The sequence below is a fragment of the Asterias amurensis genome, chromosome 13 (genome assembly GCF_032118995.1).
Source record: "Asterias amurensis chromosome 13, ASM3211899v1".
NCBI lineage: Eukaryota > Metazoa > Echinodermata > Asteroidea > Forcipulatida > Asteriidae > Asterias > Asterias amurensis.
The window spans coordinates 9,308,593-9,328,586 of record NC_092660.1 but is presented as its reverse complement, the minus strand read 5'-3'; the positions used below and the strand labels follow the sequence as shown (position 1 = coordinate 9,328,586).

The 19,994-nt window shown below is 40.1% G+C and overlaps 1 long non-coding RNA gene across 2 annotated transcripts; it reads right to left on the bottom strand.

The window, feature by feature from the left end:
• Positions 1 to 52: 52 nt before the first annotated feature.
• LOC139946477 (uncharacterized) lies at positions 53 to 18,860 on the bottom strand. Of its 2 annotated transcripts, XR_011787250.1 has the most exons (5): positions 18,760 to 18,860; positions 7,021 to 7,130; positions 5,349 to 5,451; positions 3,333 to 3,815; positions 53 to 1,447 (listed from the first exon to the last, which is right to left on the bottom strand). It is a non-coding gene; the product is annotated as an uncharacterized lncRNA (long non-coding RNA). The 2 variants fall into 2 exon arrangements; XR_011787249.1 differs by having other exon boundaries at positions 3,333 to 5,451.
• Positions 18,861 to 19,994: the final 1,134 nt, after the last annotated feature.

Genomic DNA, 19,994 nt, shown 5'->3' with positions numbered 1-19,994 from the left:
TTTATCATTATTTTTATCATTATCATTATCATTATTTTTATCATTATCAGTATCATTATCATTATCATATCATTATCATTATCATTATCATTATCATTATCATTATCATTATCATTATCATTATCATTATCATTATCATTATCATTATCATTATCATTATCATTATCATTATCATTATCATTATTATTATTCTGTTTCCACCTAAAACCCCATAGCATTTGTACACGTGTTTTCTTTAAGCCTAATCTCCTAAACCATAACACGAAAGAGTGAGTTTATTATACCAAATTGTAGCTTAGAACATAAGCTTTACTCTAAATGTAAACAAAAATTAAAATTTTAATTAATTAACTACGTAATCTTCGTTTGAATATAATTGGATGCAGTCGCTCCACGTTATTGTTAAATTTTCTCTTTGGTAAATGCCATACAGTATGTACCTATCATGAGTTGTGACTTCTTGAGATGAGTCTACGCGTTTGAATATAACTGGATGCAGTCACTTCCATGTTATTGTTAAACTTTCTCTATGGTAAATGCCATGCAGTATGTAGCTACCATGAGTTGTAACTTCTTGAGAGGAAGTCTACTCATTCTGTTTTCCTACCATCGTACAGGACTCATAACCATCTAACCGGCTTCCGGGCCCATATACTTTGCACGCGACAAAGTACGTAGATTTAGGGATTTCGTGCGTAATTGAACAGGGGTTTTTGACAGCGACGACACACCATCGTGTCCACAGATTTTCACTAAACTTAAACAGTTTGAAGATAATGATAGTTGAAAGCTTCCCTTGAACTATTTATTGCTGTGGTGTTGTAGTTTTTGAGAAATTAGTGAAAATAAACTATCAATGTATGACTGGGACCGAGTTGACCGGGTTCGTTTCAGGCGACGAGCGTGGACGACGAAAATAGAACGCCTGTGATTTGGAATCGGGTGAAGTCGGGGACCATTTGCCTAAACTAATTCAAGTATTTTCCTTTCTTTTCGGAAATTATACCATGACATACAAAAACTCTTTGGCAGGAATACAAAAGCAGCGATTTTATTATGCTGACCTTTCTGTTGTGGTTGAGTGGGTCATTTGTATAGAGCTGCTTATAATAAATAGGCAAAACATTTTGCTTTATAAAAATGCAGAAATTGAGCAGAATAGTGGCTGAATGTTATAGAGCTGCTTATAATCAATAGGCAAAACATTTTGCTTTTAAAAAATTGCAGATGAGCAGAATACCTTGATTCACAACTTGTACTTGTATTTGCTGTGTTTAGCTGCTTTTTGTGTTTAAAAATCTTTAGTGTAGTTTGGTCCAGGGCCAATGGCTTTTAAAGGAAAGAATCGCAGTGCTTACGTAATCATGGAATTGTGCTTACGCTAAGCGTATTTAACAGCTTAGCAGGGAATGTGTTCTTGAGTGTCACAATTCGCAATAAAAAAATGCTACAGTTGACTATATAGAAGAGTTTGCGGTAACACCATGTAATAACAATCTCTAAATGAGTTGGGGTGGTTCTGAAAAGAACCGTTGGGTTAACTCGACGTTTCGATCAGTATGCTCTGATCGTCTTCTGGAGAATGCTGGACTCTGATGCTGCATGCTGCTTAAGTACTAGGTGGTGGATCAGCGGTGATGCATGAAGGCGGGAAATGTAGGCGGGAAGTGAACTCGATGATGCGTGGTGAAACCTGTTGTGGAGCCTTGGGGGTTGTGTGGGGGGTGTGTGCTCACTGAACCGTGTCAGTAGGAACAAGCACAGGGGACAGTGAGGGTGTGGGGCCTAGGTGACTGAGGGTATAGATGACCCAAAGCAGTCTAATAGTTGGGGCCTAGGGGGTGACCGTGGATATAGAAGATCCATTGGTCGGGAGAAGAGGGAGCCAGATGTCACTGATGTGGAAGCCGATGTCTTGGGGTACGGTGTCATGCTTGTGGATCTCGATGGCCTCTCTAATGCGTCTAGGGTGCCACGCCTGGATGGGAGCGATGATCTCAGCAGCATCCCAGTTCACTCGGTGGTCCGCGATGTGGGAATGCTTGACGATGGCGGATTTATCGAAGTCCCCCCTCCTTCCGTGTGCTCGGTGCTCCTTAAGTCTAGTGGGAAGGTTACGCCCGGTTTCCCCGACATAAACCTTACCACATTCGCATGGAATGCGATAGACTCCGGCACGGGCGGAGGGGTCCTTCTTGTCCTTGTGCGATTGGAGAGAGCCATGGAGTTTCTTCGGGGCGGAGTGATACACCTTGATACCTGCTTCCTTGAAGATGCGTTGGAGGCGATGAGAGGGGGGACCTAGGTATGGTAAACTAACTGTGGGTGTGTGTGTTTGACCTTGGGTATAGGAGACCCTTTGGTCGGGGGGGACTAGCAAGCCCGTCCCCCCCGACCAAAGGGTCTCCTATACCCAAGGTCAAACACACACACCCACAGTTAGTTTACCATACCTAGGTCCCCCCTCTCATCGCCTCCAACGCATCTTCAAGGAAGCAGGTATCAAGGTGTATCACTCCGCCCCGAAGAAACTCCATGGCTCTCTCCAATCGCACAAGGACAAGAAGGACCCCTCCGCCCGTGCCGGAGTCTATCGCATTCCATGCGAATGTGGTAAGGTTTATGTCGGGGAAACCGGGCGTAACCTTCCCACTAGACTTAAGGAGCACCGAGCACACGGAAGGAGGGGGGACTTCGATAAATCCGCCATCGTCAAGCATTCCCACATCGCGGACCACCGAGTGAACTGGGATGCTGCTGAGATCATCGCTCCCATCCAGGCGTGGCACCCTAGACGCATTAGAGAGGCCATCGAGATCCACAAGCATGACACCGTACCCCAAGACATCGGCTTCCACATCAGTGACATCTGGCTCCCTCTTCTCCCGACCAATGGATCTTCTATATCCACGGTCACCCCCTAGGCCCCAACTATTAGACTGCTTTGGGTCATCTATACCCTCAGTCACCTAGGCCCCACACCCTCACTGTCCCCTGTGCTTGTTCCTACTGACACGGTTCAGTGAGCACACACCCCCCACACAACCCCCAAGGCTCCACAACAGGTTTCACCACGCATCATCGAGTTCACTTCCCGCCTACATTTCCCGCCTTCATGCATCACCGCTGATCCACCACCTAGTACTTAAGCAGCATGCAGCATCAGAGTCCAGCATTCTCCAGAAGACGATCAGAGCATACTGATCGAAACGTCGAGTTAACCCAACGGTTCTTTTCAGAACCACCCCAACTCATTTAGAGATTGTTATTACATGGTGTTACCGCAAACTCTTCTATATCTTATCTCCACCATGCAAAGTTTCAAATCCTACTTACAGTTGACTAATTGTGCTCAACTCCTGCAAAACTTTCACTGGGAAAACAACCGTGACTTAAAAATTTGATTTGCATTCGCAGGATAATACCCGTGGTTTACTTACATGCAAAAGTAGGCTGGGGCGACTAGTGTGCTTTAGTGTTAAAGTCGCGACTACAAATTATTATTTGAGTCGCGACTACTATTTTTCTCTACTCTGTTATAATCGTGCTCAAACGTTGACCCGACTACCTGTCTGGTGAAACACTGAGTTGTGTTGCTTCTTACTATTCGCAACAAATAATAACGTGCGCTTGCAACACTTTGCAGCACAAGTCTTGAGAATCCGTAATTTATCTCGACAAGTGTCGATTTCTTCATCAGTTTAGTTTGGATACTTTGCAGTGAGGGAAGATGGTTGGGACAGAAGTCTGCCTAAACTTTCAGTCCTTTGGTCGAGGTTCAAATTGATCCTTGTCAAAGTGCACCTGTAAACAAACTGAACAAAAACATAACCATTAATAAATATATTTGAAGGAATAAAATGTTGTCACAAAAGATTCTGAGAACATGTTTGATCTTTTTTTAAATACAGATAGTTAAAGTTTACCAATTTGTAAGGATTCTCAGGAACACACATCATAAGTTTCACCCAAAGTTTATTTAAAACAAAATGTCTTTATGTTTAAAGGAACACGTTGCCTTGGATCGATCGAGTTGGTCTTTGAAAAGCGTCATGTAACCGTTTGTTATAAAATCGATATGGTTAGAAAGATGTTGTAAAAGTAGAATACAATGATCTACACAAATATGCCTCGAAGTTGCGTGGTTTTCGTTTTACCTTGTCGACAAACACGCCGACCGTGTTAGTTTGCGACCTAAAATGAACACCGTGCAATTTTGAGTGATACTTGTGTGGATCATTATATTTTACTTTTAAAACATCCTTCTTTTTTACATACTAATTTACATATAAAATACTTATAAGAAAATTATAAAAATTTTATAAGACTCTGATAAGATTCTTATAAGACTGTTCAATACAGGTTATTAGATGTTAATAAGATTCTTATAAGTTCCTTTAAAGTTTCTTATAAGAGTATTTCATTGACCAATCACAGCCACACAAAGCATAGCCTTGCCTGTAGCGTCATTTTGGGTAACAATGATGAAACCAGGCTTAAACATTTAAAAAGGCTAACAGATATAGGTTAATATCACACTTGATTAATGCTATCAATTGACCATAAAAAAAGTGTTTCAAATTTACTTTAAAGGCAGTGGTAATTACTAAAAAATAATTATTATCATAAAACCTTTCTTGGTGACGAGAAATGCGGAGCTGTTGATGATATAACAAATTGTGAGAAACAGCTCCCTCTGAAGTGCCATAGTTTTTGAGAAAGAAGTAATTTTCAATGAATTTGACATCGGGACCTCAGATTTAGAACTTGAGGTCTCGAAATCAACCATCGAAACACACACAACTTTGTGTAACGCCGGTATTTTTCCTTTCATTATTATCTCCGAAGTTCGATGACCGATTGAGGTCAAATTTTCCCAGGTTTGTTTTTTTATGCATATGTTGAGATAAACCAACTGTGGAGGCTAGTCTTTGACAATTACCAATAGTGTCCACTGCCTTTAATATCACACTCAATTGTTGCTAACAATTGACCATCAAAAAAAAGTGTTTCAAGTTTACTTTAAAGGGACACGCTGCTTGGGTAAGGCAACTTGGTGCATAACAAGCATTTTTTTTTTTAAATGCATATGGTAAGAAAGATATTTTATAATGAGCCACAAGAATATGCCTCCAAATCATGTGGTTTACTTTAACTTTGCAAAATTGCATGTTCAACCATTTTGTGGAGTACAAAATTTGACTCCACCAGCTTGCTAGTCCCGTTAGTCGAGAGGCATAATGTGCATAGTTGTATTCTACTTTCAAATATATGCATTTTATAAACGGTTACAAGCGCTTTTCATAAGATCAGTTATATTTTGAAGTTAAATGAGAATGTTGTTTCACCTCTATTTTCTCTATGAGCAGATAAAAAGCAGAAACCAGAATCCTTTTCCCGTTGTCTTCTTCCTATCTATGTAACTGGATATGTTGAACCTTGAAATGTGACCTGAAAGTAACAAACAAACAATACTTCTCATTAAGAACCCTCTCGTCAGTGACAAACTGCAGATTATGGTCAATGTTTTTTGGGGCAAGTACCGTCATTTGCTTAACTTCAAACATACAACATATCGCTCATGCCACAAAACGACAACAGGCAAAGCTCAGTGTTTTCTGAAAAAAGGTGTGTGAAGTTTAACTTTCAAACTGTTGTTTTAGACCATGCCTTTTACTGTAAACATTGTTTTGGTCATGTACTGTAAAATGATAAAAGAAAAAATAGACTTGTTGGAAAGATTGTGTGCTTACAGATGTCTGAAAAGGGCTTCAGGCTTTAGGCTGGTAACCTTTTTTTGGTAGCACAATTTTGTTGTGCTTAGCTAGTTTTTTGGTGCTTAAGCAGCTTTATGAAACTTAGCCCAGCACTGTGCATACTGCGGGGATGGGGACACATTATTTTATAGTTGGCTTTACAGATGAGAACATGGGTCGAATATGTAAGCCATTAATAAGCAGAAAATACTGCTTTCTTAGACAAACAACTTTACTAGGAAAAAATGCAGTGTAAGTGGGGCGCCAGTGACAGCAACTTAACTTATGATTTGATTTGGTTTGCTTTATGCTTATCTAACTCATGCATACTATTAAGTCTGATAACTTACTAAACATGACCTTGCCTCAATGTCACAACGATTGCAACGCACAGTAGATGACACTTTCCGTTTAAAAATCGTATTCTGAAATGATTCTTATACACTTCTTATAAGATTCTGAAGAGAAAAAAAAACATTCGGAAGTTTCTCAAAAGATCCTGGTGTATTTCTTGTGAGATCTCACTAATTTACATATTAAATACTTGTAAGAATCACATAAGACTCTGATAAGATTCTTATAAGACTGCTCAATAGACTCTAATAAGATTCTATAAGACTGCTCAATACAGGTTCTTACAAGATTCCTATAAGTTTCTTATAAGTTTGTTATAAAGTATTTTGTGAGGGAAGTAAGCCCTGGCCCATTTTTTCATTGACCATACACAGCCACATAAGCATAAAGCCTTGCCTGTAGTGTCGTGTTGGGTTGCAATGAGGATGGCAAGCGCAAAGTGAATCACGGCAAACAATAATGTACTAGGTTATTATTACATTCTTGTTGCTATCAATTGACCATAAGAATAAAGTATTTCAAATTTACTTTAAAGGGACACGTTGCCTGGGATTGGACTTATTTGGTGTTTAGAAATCGTTTTTTAATGTTTTTTTTTAAATTTAATATGCATATGTTAAGAAAGATGTTTTAGAAGTAGAATACAATGAGCCACAAGAATATGGCCCAAAATTGTGTGGTTTTTCTTTTACTTCGCAAACTAACATGGTCAACCATTTTGTGGAGTATAAAATTTGACTCCACAAGCTGGCGTGTCATGTTAGTAGAACACATTAGAAAAACTGTGCAAATGCGGGGCATAATGTGCATAGTTATATTCTACTTTCAACCATATGCATTTTATAAACGGTTACAAGCGCTTTTCATGAGATCAGTAACATTTTGAAGTTAAATGAGAATGTTGTCTCACCTCTATTTTCTCTATGAGCAGATAAATAGCAGGAATGTCAAACCAGAATCCTTTTCCCGTTGTCTTCTTCTTTCCTATGTAACTGGATATGTTGAACCTTGAAATGTGACCTGAAAGTAACGAACAAACAATACTACTCATTAAGAACCCTCTCGTCAGTGACAAACTGCAGATTATGGTCAATGTTTTTTTCTTGGTACGTAATGTCATTTGCTTAACTTAAAACACACCTCTGCCCACTGTTCTAAACAGGGATCGGCACGGGAAGCCGGGCAGTAGGAGTTTGACTAGGAGAGGCTATTTGAGACGCTGGCCATATAGAATGTTTCGTGGGTGAGAAGTTGCTCAATACTTCACACATTCCTGGCCGTTCCTAGCCCTTTGACCCCCACGATAAAAGTAACCGGACAACAAATCTGATTAAAAGATAGTCAGAAACACGACAACATTTAAGTTTATTTAGTTACACAGGGTTAAGAAAAGGGGAATGATCAATAAACCGGCACAATCTACACACAAACACAAAAATTAAAACATCAAACATAGGTAAAAACTGGTAAAACAAGTAATTGAAAAAAAAAAGATTCTTAAAAAAAAAAAAAGCAAGAGAGTGCCAGTCTACCTACTAACCACTGTAGGTTCTCTTGGTGGATCGAGGGGACTTCTCGCTATTAACGTCGCTAACTCGGAGTGAGTTTTTATTATTTTTCATTACAATCCCATATTATCAAGCCCTCGCATCATAGGGTTTTGTTAGGTAGAGTGCCAGTCTACCTACTACCGCAGAGTAGGTTCTCTAATGGAACCAGTGGACTTCTCGCTCAGAACGTCACTTCCCTGGAGTGAGTTCTTATTCCTTCAATATATTCCCATAATCGCAAGTATCATAAGGTTTTGTTAGTTAGAGTGCCAGTCTACCTACTACCGCAGAGTAGGTTCTCTTAGTGGTTCGAGTGGACTTCTCGTTCTTAACTTTACAGAGTTAAGAAAAGTGGAATGAACAATTAACCGGCACCATCTGTAGACAAACACACAAAAACTGTTGTTAAGGGAAATAAAAATAAAGGCAAAAACTGGTTAAAATATATCATTGAAAAAAAAAAAAAAAATTCTTAAAAAAAAAAATCAAGAGATTGCCAGTCTACCTACTACCCACTGTAGGTTCTCTTGGTGGATCGAATGGACTTCTCGCTCAGAACGTCACTGCACCGGAGTGAGTTCTTATTCCTTCAATATATTCCCATATGCGCAAGTATCATAGAAACTTGTTACGTAGAGTGCCAGTCTACCTACTACCACAGAGTATGTTCTCTTATTGGATCGATCGGACTTCTCGCTCAGAACGTCACTACATCGGAGTGAGTTCTTATTCCTTCAATACAATCCCATATTTGCAAGTATCATAGGAAATTGTTACGTAGAGTGCCAGTCTACCTACTACCGCAGAGTAGGTTCTCTTATTGGATCGATCGGACTTCTCGCTCAGAACGTCACTGCACCGGAGTGAGTTCTTATTCCTTCAATACAATCCCATATTCGCAAGCATCATAGGAAATTGTTACGTAGAGTGCCAGTCTACCTACTACCGCAGAGTAGGTTCTCTTATTGGATCGATCGGACTTCTCGCTCAGAACGTCACTGCACCCGAGTGAGTTCTTATTCCTTCAATACAATCCCATATTCGCAAGCATCATAGGAAATTGTTACGTAGAGTGCCAGTCTACCTACTACCGCAGAGTAGGTTCTCTTATTGGATCGATCGGACTTCTCGCTCAGAACGTCACTGCACCGGAGTGAGTTCTTATTCCTTCAATACAATCCCATACTCGCAAGTATCATAGGAAATTGTTACGTAGAGTGCCAGTCTACCTACTACCGCAGAGTAGGTTCTCTTATTGGATGGATCGGACTTCTCGCTCAGAACGTCACTGCATCGGAGTGAGTTCTTATTCCTTCAATACAATCCCATACTCGCAAGTATCACAGGAAATTGTTACGTAGAGTGCCAGTCTACCTACTACCGCAGAGTAGGTTCTCTTATTGGATCGGTCGGACTTCTCGCTCAGAACGTCACTGCACCGGAGTGAGTTCTTATTCCTTCAATACAATTCCATATTCGCAAGCATCATAGGGAATTGTTACGTAGAGTGCCAGTCTACCTACTACCGCAGAGTAGGTTCTCTTATTGGATGGATCGGACTTCTCGCTCAGAACGTCACTGCACCGGAGTGAGTTCTTATTCCTTCAATACAATCCCATACTCGCAAGTATCATAGGAAATTGTTACGTAGAGTGCCAGTCTACCTACTACCGCAGAGTAGGTTCTCTTATTGGATCGATCGGACTTCTCGCTCAGAACGTCACTGCATCGGAGTGAGTTCTTGTTCCTTCAATACAATCCCATATTCGCAAGTATCATAGGGAATTGTTACGTAGAGTGCCAGTCTACCTACTACCGCAGAGTAGGTTCTCTAATTGTATGAATCGGACTTCTCGCTCAGAACGTCACTGCACCCGAGTGAGTTCTTATTCCTTCAATACAATCCCATATTCGCAAGCATCATAGGAAATCGTTACGTAGAGTGCCAGTCTACCTACTACCGCAGAGTAGGTTCTCTTATTGGATGGATCGGACTTCTCGCTCAGAACGTCACTGCATCAGAGTGAGTTCTTATTCCTTCAATACAATCCCATACTCGCAAGTATCACAGGAAATTGTTACGTAGAGTGCCAGTCTACCTACTACCGCAGAGTAGGTTCTCTTATTGGATCGGTCGGACTTCTCGCTCAGAACGTCACTGCACCGGAGTGAGTTCTTATTCCTTCAATACAATTCCATATTCGCAAGCATCATAGGGAATTGTTACGTAGAGTGCCAGTCTACCTACTACCGCAGAGTAGGTTCTCTTATTGGATGGATCGGACTTCTCGCTCAGAACGTCACTGCACCGGAGTGAGTTCTTATTCCTTCAATACAATCCCATACTCGCAAGTATCATAGGAAATTGTTACGTAGAGTGCCAGTCTACCTACTACCGCAGAGTAGGTTCTCTTATTGGATCGATCGGACTTCTCGCTCAGAACGTCACTGCATCGGAGTGAGTTCTTGTTCCTTCAATACAATCCCATATTCGCAAGTATCATAGGGAATTGTTACGTAGAGTGCCAGTCTACCTACTACCGCAGAGTAGGTTCTCTAATTGTATGAATCGGACTTCTCGCTCAGAACGTCACTGCACCGGAGTGAGTTCTTATTCCTTCAATACAATCCCATACTCGCAAGTATCACAGGAAATTGTTACGTAGAGTGCCAGTCTACCTACTACCGCAGAGTAGGTTCTCTAATTGGATCGATCGGACTTCTCGCTCAGAACGTCACTGCACCGGAGTGAGTTCTTATTTCTTCAATACAATCCCATACTTGCAAGTATCATAGGGAATTGTTACGTAGAGTGCCAGTCTACCTACTACCGCAGAGTAGGTTCTCTTATTGGTTCGATCGGACTTCTCGCTCAGAACGTCACTGCACCGGAGTGAGTTCTTATTCCTTCAATACAATCCCATATTCGCAAGCATCATAGGAAATTGTTACGTAGAGTGCCAGTCTACCTACTACCGCAGAGTAGGTTCTCTTATTGGATCGATCGGACTTCTCGCTCAGAACGTCACTGCATCAGAGTGAGTTCTTGTTCCTTCAATACAATCCCATATTCGCAAGTATCATAGGAAATTGTTACGTAGAGTGCCAGTCTACCTACTACCGCAGAGTAGGTTCTCTAATTGGATGAATCGGACTTCTCGCTCAGAACGTCACTGCACCGGAGTGAGTTCTTATTCCTTCAATACAATCCCATACTCGCAAGTATCACAGGAAATTGTTACGTAGAGTGCCAGTCTACCTACTACCGCAGAGTAGGTTCTCTTATTGGATCGATCGGACTTCTCGCTCAGAACGTCACTGCACCGGAGTGAGTTCTTATTCCTTCAATACAATCCCATACTCGCAAGTATCATAGGAATCGTTACGTAGAGTGCCAGTCTACCTACTACCGCAGAGTAGGTTCTCTTATTGGATCGAACGGACTTCTCGCTCAGAACGTCACTGCATCGGAGTGAGTTCTTATTCCTTCAATACAATCCCATACTCGCAAGTATCACAGGAAATTGTTACGTAGAGTGCCAGTCTACCTACTACCGCAGAGTAGGTTCTCTTATTGGATCGGTCGGACTTCTCGCTCAGAACGTCACTGCACCGGAGTGAGTTCTTATTCCTTCAATACAATTCCATATTCGCAAGCATCATAGGAAATTGTTACGTAGAGTGCCAGTCTACCTACTACCGCAGAGTAGGTTCTCTAATTGGATGAATCGGACTTCTCGCTCAGAACGTCACTGCACCAGAGTGAGTTCTTATTCCTTCAATACAATCCCATATTTGCAAGTATCATAGGAAATTGTTACGTAGAGTGCCAGTCTACCTACTACCGCAGAGTAGGTTCTCTTATTGGATGGATCGGACTTCTCGCTCAGAACGTCACTGCACCAGAGTGAGTTCTTATTCCTTCAATACAATCCCATACTCGCAAGTATCATAGGAAATTGTTACGTAGAGTGCCAGTCTACCTACTACCGCAGAGTAGGTTCTCTTATTGGATCGATCGGACTTCTCGCTCAGAACGTCACTGCATCGGAGTGAGTTCTTGTTCCTTCAATACAATCCCATATTCGCAAGTATCATAGGGAATTGTTACGTAGAGTGCCAGTCTACCTACTACCGCAGAGTAGGTTCTCTAATTGGATGAATCGGACTTCTCGCTCAGAACGTCACTGCACCGGAGTGAGTTCTTATTCCTTCAATACAATCCCATACTCGCAAGTATCACAGGAAATTGTTACGTAGAGTGCCAGTCTACCTACTACCGCAGAGTAGGTTCTCTAATTGGATCGATCGGACTTCTCGCTCAGAACGTCACTGCACCGGAGTGAGTTCTTATTCCTTCAATACAATCCCACATTCGCAAGTATCATAGGAAATTGTTACGTAGAGTGCCAGTCTACCTACTACCGCAGAGTAGGTTCTCTTAGTGGATCGATCGGACTTCTCGCTCAGAACGTCACTGCACCGGAGTGAGTTCTTGTTCCTTCAATACAATCCCATATTCGCAAGTATCATAGGAATTGTTACGTAGAGTGCCAGTCTCCCTACTACCGCAGAGTAGGTTCTCTAATTGGATCGATCAGACTTCTCGCTCAGAACGTCACTGCACCAGAGTGAGTTCTTATTCCTCCAATATTCTCCCATATTCGCAAGTATCATAGGAATTTGTTACGTAGAGTGCCAGTCTACCTACTACCGCACCGAAGGTTCTCTTATTGGATCGTGCGGACTTCTCGCTATTAACGTCACTGCCTCATAAAGAGTTTGTATCCCTTCAATATATTCCCATATTCGCAAGTATCATAGGAATTTGTTAGGTAGAGTGCCAGTCTACCTACTTCTGCACCTAAGGTTCTCTTATTGGATCAATGGACTTCTCGCTATTAACGTCACTGCCTCATAAAGAGTTTGTATCCCTTCAATATATTCCCATATTCGCAAGTATCATAGGAATTTGTTAGGTAGAGTGCCAGTCTACCTACTCTAGTACCTACGGTTCTGTTATTGGATCAATAAACTTCTCGCTATTATAGTCACTGCCTCATAAAGAGTTTGTATCCCTTCAATATATTATTCCCATATTCGCAAGTATCATAGGAATTTGTTACGTAGAGTGCCAGTCTACCTACTACCGCACCGAAGGTTCTCTTATTGGATCGTGTGGACTTCTCACTATTAACGTCACCACCTCATAAAGAGTTTGTATCCCTTCAATATATTCCCATATTCACCAGTATCATAGGAATTTGTTAGGTAGAGTGCCAGTCTACCTACTACCGCAGCTAACGTTCTCTTATTGGATCAATGGACTTCTCGCTATTAACGTCACCGCCTCATAGAGAGTTTGAACCCCTTCAATATATTCCCATATTCGCAAGTATCATAGGAATTTGTTAGGTAGAGTGCCAGTCTACCTACTACCGCACCTACGGTTCTCTTATCGGATCAATGGACTTCTCGCTATTAACGTCACTGCCTCATAAAGAGTTTGTATCCCTTCAATATATTCCCATATTTGCAAGTATCATAGAAACTTGTTAGGTAGAGTGCCAGTCTACAACTACTGCCGCAGAGTAGGATCGAGTTGGAACAACCTGTTTTGGAAATAAAGTTTTGTTAACACTGCATATATGATAACATAGGTAACAGTGTATAAGATATATAATGCCCACCTAACTAGAACCGACCAATTCGCTTAGCTGCGCAGAGCGCTCCATACATCAAAGGGCCTCGTCCTGAGTGACAACAAAAATAATACAGTTAGTAACCAGGAAAGACGAGGGAGCTTTGGATCCAGGCAACCTGTTAAGGACATAAAGTTTTGTTAACATGACATATATAAGTAACAGTGTATAAGATATTTAATGCCCACCTAACTAGAACTGACCAATTCGCTTTGCCGCAAAGAGCGCTCCATACATCAAAGGGCCTCGTCCTGCTAGACAACAAAAAGAATACAGTTAGTAACCAGGCAACCTGTTTAGGGACTAAAGTTTTGTTAACATTACATATATGATAATATAGGTAACAGTGTATAAGATATTTAATGCCCACCTAACTAGAACCAACCAATTCGCTTAGCCGCGTAGAGCGCTCCATGCATCAAAGGGCCTCGTCCTGCTAGACAACAAAAAGAATACAGTTAGTAACCAGGCAACCTGTTTAGGGACTAAAGTTTTGTTAACATTACATATATGGTAACATAGGTAACAGTGTTTAAGATATTTAATGCCCACCTACACCTAACTAATACCGATCGATAGCCTTGGTCGCGTAGAGCGCTCCATATACGAGGGGCCTAATGGTTGACACCACTAAGAAAATGGTTATCAGTGTTTCAAGTTCATACGTCCATGGCCATTAATAGATGAGGTGGGTGACTGCGGCATTCCAAAAGTGTCGTGGTTGGAGAGGAGAACGATCCATAGAAAGTTAGTTGATGCTATGCAAACAGATGACTGTGATCCATAGAGAGTGAGTTGATGCTGAGAAAAACAGATGACTGCGATCCATAAAAAGTTAGTTGATGATCAGAAAACAGATGACTGCGAGGAAGAAACAGTTCTTTAACAACGTCATCACCACGTAGGACTCAACAAATGAATCAAATTAAAAGTAAGTTATTCTTAATATTGTTTAAGGTATTACATAAACTCTCACAATGCTTTACATTCACAAGGTTACAGGAAAACCAACAAATCAGTTAGCAAATAATTAAGCAGTTATATGAAAATGAAGAAATAATCCAGGGTCATATAAAAAAGAGATTGGCACAAAGTGTTTTTATTGTTCAATTGGCTGATGACATAAATACACTGAATTAGAACCAAATAAAATGTTTATTTTAAAGCGAAAACAGTGGATAAAAAACAAAACAAAGCGAATACAATATTAAAATTTGTCTGAAACACGAGTTCAAAATTTTATTTCACTGTCAGAACCAACCCACAAAAAATGACCAGTAGAGACTATTTAACAGTGACAGTTACAAGGTTACCCAGTTAACTGACCAACATCCGCGTAACCATATTTATTTTTGACTGTTCAGCTAAATAACGTCCGTCGATATATCGAAAATACTTATATACACAACGTTTTTTGGAGATAGATACTGCGGATGTAATATTTTTAATCATAACGAAATATCGAAAATGTTGATATACCGCAATTTGTTCAATATTATCGGCAATTTTGATTAAGCAAAAATCAGGCATGCAAACCTCCAGCGGAGTTTTTTTTTCCACTGCTCGCGCGTACCGAAGCTAACCGTTTGTCTGGCTTCCCCAACATACCCTTATAAATACAAAAAGGGAACAAAAAATTACAGGAGCCAGACTGAGCCAGTGTAGAGGGTAGGCTAAACGAAGAGAAATGTATCCTAGCCGCATAATGGGACCTTTTACGCGTCTGGTTCCCCCTCAATTGACTTATACATCAAACAATAAAAACACTACAGTGCCAGACTGTGCAAAAATTGTGTAGAATGTATGCTCATTTAGAATAATCGTGTCCTAGCCCTATAATGGGACATTTGTGTTTTAGACAAACTACCCGGCATGAGCCGGAGCATGCCTCATGCAGGGAACCCCGGGGGTCGTTACCTCTTCACCTAAAGTAAGCTGTTTGCCAATGGTAATCACGTCTTTTTCTCATTGTTATAAAAAAAATACGTCTAACAATAAGTGCGAAGGATGAACGGCTGTGACATCAGGGGGCCGTTGCCCCCGCCCCACCACATTTGAAAAGTGTCAATTTGGCCCCCCTTACTTTATACTGAGCTTTTAAAAAGACACAAAGATTTTGTTGACAACCCTGTTTGTTTAGTATAATACACCTTTATATTTCTCAAGATAATCTTATTCATATAACAACAAACACCAACTTACGCCGATCGTTTGGTCGATTGGTCAGTGCGCTGGTTTGTGCGGTGTGTGTCCCGCAGATGGCCACGCCATACACTGCCACGCACAACGTGTGTCTGTGCATACTACAGTATACTGCCCCGTGTACAGTTACAACTTCATCAATACAGAGGGTTGGTTTATAAAGCCATTCTATCAAAACGTTAACATTTACATGAATATTGAGCCAATAAAAGACTGGCATGCCCTACTGACTTGGTGCTCAGTTCGAACATCTCTTGACATCCCAAGGTTATAAAAATATCCAAGGTGACCCAATAAAGCTTATTTCCATTGGGGTCGCATTGAAATACATAATGTGGTCCTTAAAATACACACAGCACAGAGGTACATCGCGCAGAGCAGCAGGCTACTATCAAGTTGCCTATAAAATTACTATCATTAAAAATATAAACAGGCCCTATAGTCGTGTTATATTTACAAATTGAAACAGATGATTGGAACCAAATGTCTTCACTGACATCTAGCAAACTGACTCAAACAAGGGAGTCTCTTTATGAAGAAACTCATGTAAACCAATATACGCTTATAAATATTAACAGCGACGTTTATTTATTAAATAACTTATGTAGACCAACAACATGTTACAACAAATGGTAGAACAAATTTATTATCCACTGATGATAACAGTTTCTTAAAAACATCCCACAAATGAACATTTATTTTTCACGTCGACAATAACAATTTAAGCATACACTAGAAAACAAATATTTATGAACATAAAAGTGAAGGCGGATGCAATGTTTACAATTCGAAGAAAATAACTACAGAAATTAGGATAATTTCAACAGACAGACAAAGACTTGGACGGCAAGGACAAAAAACAAAAGCAACCAAAAACAGAAAGAAAAAAAACTAAAATAAATAAAAAAATTAAAAATGACACGGACCAGACTAATCAATAAAAATAACTATGACACCACAGTCTTCGTACAATTGGTGTATATGCTACAATTACATACCCTGCCAAGAACAACACTTTGATTTGATTTGATTTGTATTAAACATTTCATAACACAAACACAACAATAGGAGAAAAGACGATGAAATAAGAAAAATTAGTTTAGAAACACAATAAAAACAGGACACAAAAATATACAAGGATAACCCAATAAAGCCAATATCTGTGGCTTGTTTCTGTTTGGTCCCTATGAAACACCCAGCTTGGTGCTTAAATTACACACAACACAGAAGGACACCGCGCAGAGCATGCCAGGTGAATATCAAGTTGCCTATAAAATTATTATCATTAAAATGTCAGTAGGCCCTATAGTCGTGGTTATATTTACAAAATGAAAAAGACGATTGGAACCGAACGTCTTCACTGACACTCGCATCCCTTTCTACAACACCATAGTAAGCGCGTACACAATAAGTGAATGTTAAGGTTTATAAAAATATACTTAGTTTTATTTCAGAACCCAGAATTATGACGATTGAAACCTCAACAAGGTGTGACACTAGAGACCCCTTGCGGATGCAGCCATAGCATATCGCCAGCGGGAAAAGGCGCCGAAAGCATACCCCATTTTGCGCTTAAAGTTGATCAACCTTTTTTATGAACATAAAAATTGCCTCTGATGTAGTGCTTTTTAAATGGGTGTTTTGTTTACAATTGACTAAAAAAAGGGAATTTTTATGAAGAAATGCATGTAAACAGTTATATATTTATAAATATTTAATAGCGACTTTAACTTCACATGTAGACATACAAGTACATGTTTGCACCAATGACCCTGGTAGAACAAATTTATTATCCTCTGATTACAGTTCTTAAAAACTCTCACAATATCGAGGTCATACATGTAACCTGCCAAGAACAAGACTTTGAATTTATTTGAATGTTAACTATACATACACAATAGGAGAAAAGACGATGGAATCAGATAAATTAAGTAAGAACACGTACAAAAAATATTCGGATAACCGATCCTAGGATAACCAAATAAATCATTGGGATGTCTCTGACTACCCATCTTGGTCCCTAAAGTACACACAGTGACACAGCACAGAGGGAGACACCGCGCAGAACATGCGCGGCTATTAGTAAGTTGCCTATAAAACTACTTTCATTAAAAATGAGATAGTCGTGTTATATTTACAAATTGAACCAACGTTTGGAACCGAATGTCTTCACCGACATCAAGCAATAATTTTCATTGACATCCCTTTCTACAACACCATGGTAAATACGTTTACCATAAGTTCATAAGTATATAAGAATATACTTAAGTTTCATTTCAGTATCCTGAATTATGACGATCGAAACCGTCACAACAATGGGAGAAAAGACGATGAATTAAAATAAATTAATTTAGAACATAAAAATAGGACACAAAAATACCCAACTTGGTGCGTAATAAAGTACACACGGCACAAAGACACGGCGCAGAGCATGCCAAGCTACTATCATTGACTTGATTTGATTTGATTTGAATTTATTTGGATAAAAACATGTCAAAAATACATACACAGCAATCGGAAACAGACGATGGAATATAAATTAATTTCGAACACAATAAAAATAGGACACAAAATTAACAAGGATAACCCAATATAGTAAGCCAATATCTTTGGCTTATTTCCGTTGGGCTTCTATAAATACCCAACTTGGTGCTTTATTAAAGTAGACACAGTGCAAACACACCGGTCGCGCAGAGCATGCCAGGTTTACTATCATTGACAGAACGTGTGTTGATTTGATTTGAATTTATTTGGATAAAAACACGTCAAAAATACATAGACAGCAATCGGACACAGACGATGAAATATTATAAATTAATTTCAAACACAATAAAAATTTGACACAAAAATATACAAAACAAGGATAACCCAACAAAGCCAATTTATATCTTTTGGCTTGTTTCCGTGGATTGGGGTCCCTATGAAATACCTCACAATTGGTCCCTAGTATTTATATAGCAAGAGGAACACCGCGCCGAGCATGCCAGGTTATTAGTTTATTAGATTGCCTGTCACTATAGTCGTGCTCTGTCATGTCAGATACATGTATACGTACATGTCGTGCTAATTAATTTTACAAATTGAAACCAACGATTGAAACCGACCGTCTTCACTGACATTCACATCCCTATCTACAACACCGTAGTAAGCATGTACATGTATACAATAACAGTGAACATTTAGGTTTAAACATACTTATTTTCCATTTCAGTATCCGGAAATATGACGATTAAAACCTCCACAAGATGTTTGACGTACGCACTTGTCTTGAAACCCCGCCGTCGAATGAAGCTATCGGCGGCGGGAAAAGGCGCCCGCAGGTGATAACCCATTCCCCCATGGTTCCCTACACGTTATAATGTACAAAATCCTTTCAAGACCACAGGGCACAACTTCATAGCTCTGTATCGCCAAATTCTGCGCTAATTGTAGAATTGGGGACAGGTCGTTTATGGTCCCACGCAAAGAGATAGTCGAGTTGCAGAGGGTGCTCTCTGCTGGTTGCGCGACTATTGCGCGCTGCCCGTCTCTACTTCCCATAACATGTAGAGTAGAAGTCGGATGCCGCGGGCATTTTTCTTCCGTTTCTTGCGGTGTATGTGTGTTTTGCCTGTTGTTAACCATGTGGTAACCGTGAAAACACACGGAAAACTGCAAGAAAAAAAACCCCACAGCATCAGATGATAGTGAAGATGATAAACCGGGAACCCATCTCTATGCACCGAAACAAATCTGACCCTCAAAAACCACCAAACTAGTTATGGAAACCGACAATTACAGGGTCCCCCATCTGCACATTATTGTCAATTAGTGTTTGCCTTGGGGATGGAAACATGCGGGGAAATTTGCAAGAAACAAAATAAAACCCGGCATTTCATGCTCCTTCGCTTTGCTTATACGCATGAAAAAATACTTTTACTCTATCGGACGACATTATAATAACACTCACACATCAATCTGATTTCATAAGTACTTAATATTCAAAGCATGGGTATCGGCCGCCTTGACCAAAGGGTCACACATAGTTTGGATCATTATGTTTTATATAGGTAATATAATAGCAATCAAGTCAGTAATAAATTAACCACATTCTTGATCTACTATTAGAGCACTGCCATTAAAGGCAGTGGACACTATTGGTAGTTACTCTAAATAATGATTAGCATAAAACCTTACTTGGTGACGAGTAATGGGGAGACGGGTTGGTGGTATAAAACATTGTGAGAAACGGCTCCCTCTGAAGTGGCGTTGTTTTGGAGAAAGAGTACTTCTTCACGAATTTGATTTCGAGACCTCAGATTTAGAACTTGAAGTCTCGAAATCAACCATCTTAAACGCACACAATTTCGTGTGACAAGGGTGTTTTTTCTTTCATTATTATCTCGCAACTTCGACGACCAATATTGAGCTCAAAATTTCACAGCTTTATT